Below are 3,394 nucleotides of genomic sequence, written 5' to 3' on the forward strand. Positions count from 1 at the left end.
AAAAGGTATGGAGCCAGAACACATCTCTTGTGTACGCCCTTCCCAATTTTGAACCATGTAGTATGGATAGGAAGACTTAACATCATAAAAATCACAATTCCCTCAAAAGAAATCTACAAAATCAACGCAATCCCAATACAAATACCGATTCCATTCTTCAAAAAGATGGAAAAGGCAATTTCTAATTTTGTCTGGACTGGAAAAAGATCCCAGATAAAGAAATCATTAATGAAAAAGTAAAACAAGGTAGGCGGTATTATACTCCCTGATCGCAAATCCTACTACACTGTCATAGTAATCAAGATAGTAAAGCACTAGGACATTAACAGACAGACACATAGATCAATGGAATAGAATTGAGAACTAAGAAATCCACCTATCTACCTATGGTCAACTGATTTTTGACAGGGAGATGAAAGCAGTTAAGTGGGAAAACAATAGCCTCTTTAACAAATGATGCTGGCAAAATTGGAAAACAATCTGCAGAACTGAAGCAAGATCCACACTTCACATTGTACATAAAAACCAACTCCAGGTGGGTGGTGGGTCAGGAACCTAAGAGTAAAACAAAAGACTATAAAATTTATCAGAGAAAAAGCAGAAACAACTCTAGAAGCCCAAATCTATAGCATGAGCAGACATCCAAGGATAACAAAAACCTACAACCAGGAAACAATAAAAATAGATGAATGAGAACTTCTAAAACAATTCCTATCAACATCAAAAACTTATCCACCAAGATAGAAAGGAAACCCAAAGACTGAGAAAAATATTTGGCAATGACATTTCTGATATCTAAAATTTACGGAATACTCCAGCACCTCAGGAAGTAAAAGACAGGAAACCCAATCACAAGTTTGGGACAAGATTATAATGGATTTTTCACCAAAGATGAAATTAAGATGGCCCAAAAACACATGAAGAAATGTCCCAAATTCCTAATTATCAGAGAGATAATAATCAACAAGAAATCATATCACCCAAGCAATAATAGCAAAGTTCAACAGAGTGACAAACAACTAATTCTGGTTAGGATGTGGAGAGAATGTAACGCTCATTCACTGCTGGTGAGAGTGTAAAATGGTACAACCGCTATGGAAGACAGTAATTCTTCCTCAAAAACATGGAAATAGAAATACCATTTGACTCAACTATCCCACAATTAGGAATATACACTAAAGAAACCAGAGCTGCAAATTCAAACAGATGTATGCACACTCATGTTTATTGTTATATCTTTCACAACAGTGAAGAGATGGAAGTAGACCAACTGTCCATCAATTGACAAATAGAAATAACTGTGGTGTACACCAGGGATGTGTCCTGTCTCCATACCTTTTCAACCTATATGCAAAACAGATTATCTGGGAAGCTGGGCTGTATGAGGAGAAATTTGGCATCAGGATTGCAGGAAGGTTCAGCAACAATCTGCATTATGTAGACGACACAACCCTGCTTGTTGAAACTGAGGAGGACCTGAAATGCTTGCTGTGGAGGGTCAAGGACTGCAGCCTTCAATATGGATTGAGGCTCAATATCAAGAAAACAATGATTCTCACCACTGGGCCAACTGGCAGCATCAGGATTGATGGTGAAGATATTTAGATTGTTAACAGCTTTAGGTTGCTTGGTTCCACAGTCAACAGTCTTGGCACCAATAGCCAGAAAATAAAAAGGCACATTGCAATAGGAAAGTCTACTGTTAAGGACCTCTCCAAAGTACTAAAGAGTAATGGTGTCACTCTGGAAACTAAAGTACACCTGATATAAGCCATGGTTTTTGCAATTACTTACTATGTATCAGAGAGCTGGACAATAACTAGGGATGACAGAAGGAGAATCGATGCCTTCGAGCTGTTATGTTGGAGAATAGTATTGAATATACCATGGACTGCTAAGAGAATGAACAGGTTCATCCTAGAGAGTGTTAAATCAGACTGCTCCCTGGAAGAAAGGATTTGAAGCTTTGTCTGACATACTTTGGACACGTTTGCAAGGAGGGACATATCCTTGAAGAAGGATGTCATGCTTGGGAGAGTGGAAGGATGGCGCAGGAGAGGAAGACTCTTGATGAGATGGATTGATTCAGTGACAGGAGTTATGGGGGTAGGTGTGTCAGAGTCAGTGTGATTGGCACAGGATAGAGCAGGGTTTAGGGCTGTTGTTCTTAGGGTCGCTGTGAGTCGCAGGTGACTTGATGGCACATAACAACAAAAACATGTTCATACAGTGGAATATTATGCAGCATTAAAAAATGAGCTGGAAAACACTATATACAACATGAGTGAGCCTGGAAGACTTTATGCTAAGTGAAATATCTGTCACAAAAGAAAAAATGCTGCATAACACCAATGTTTTAAGACTGGCACAGGAGGTGGAGGCAATAACAGGAAAAGAGTAGATAGATAATGTACACAGTATTGTAATAGATGACAGGAAGGGCTATCTGAAAGAAATGTATAATTAATTAGGCATTATATATATGATAATCGTCTGGAACAAGAGGTGTATATAAAGCTGACTGAAGGAGGGGGAAAGAGAGGGAGAGAGAAAAATGCCCAACAAATGAGGGAAAATCCAACCTTTCTGCAAACTTATGCTAAAATCACAATTAAAAATATAAAGACTTTTAGAAAAAAGAACCTGCAGACTTCAACAATGAACTCAAGCACAGCAACTAAGATGAGGGTGGCACTGTTTTGTTCTACTGTAGCTCAGCTTTTTATATGTCAGAGACAATCCAGTGATACCTAACAATAATACAGCTGCATAGCAATTTCCTTAAAATAAATCTATATATTAATATGTAACACTGGTTATACTCCTGTAAAGAACCTAGTGTAAGGTATTAACATTAGAGAAATTCAGTATTACAGATTGTTAACTATAATCAATGGATAAATGAGATAAGTAAAAGGGAAGCAATAAGTATACAAGCACTTTGCTCATTATTTGAAACTAATTCAAACATAGACAAATGTTTCTGTTTAGGAGTTAGAATAAAACCTATGAAGATATTAAGTTTTGAGCAAAAATCAAAAGTACTAACTATAGAATTAACTTTAGAGTAAATACATGTAATTGTCATAAAAGTTGCCCCATCCAGATTTACTAAAAAGTATTTGTTAGCATGCTATTAATATCGTAAGGGAGCGCTGGTGGCAAGGAGTTACACTGCCAACTCATTGGCAAGTGGTTCAAATCCAACACTTGCTCCTTAAGTGAAAGATAGATGTTATCCTCTCATGTGATTCACTGCCTCTGAAAAATTCACTAGAGAGTCAGCTATAAGTAAGTTCAACTTGGTAGTATATGACGACAACAACAACATTTGTATTCTTTTGTATTCTTTTTCAATTTACAATGTTTAAGAAATGTTTTACTTATTTTTTAT

This window comes from Elephantulus edwardii, unplaced genomic scaffold, assembly GCF_000299155.1.
Source record: "Elephantulus edwardii isolate Elephantulus edwardi_28Jun2011 unplaced genomic scaffold, EleEdw1.0 scaffold00030, whole genome shotgun sequence".
NCBI lineage: Eukaryota > Metazoa > Chordata > Mammalia > Macroscelidea > Macroscelididae > Elephantulus > Elephantulus edwardii.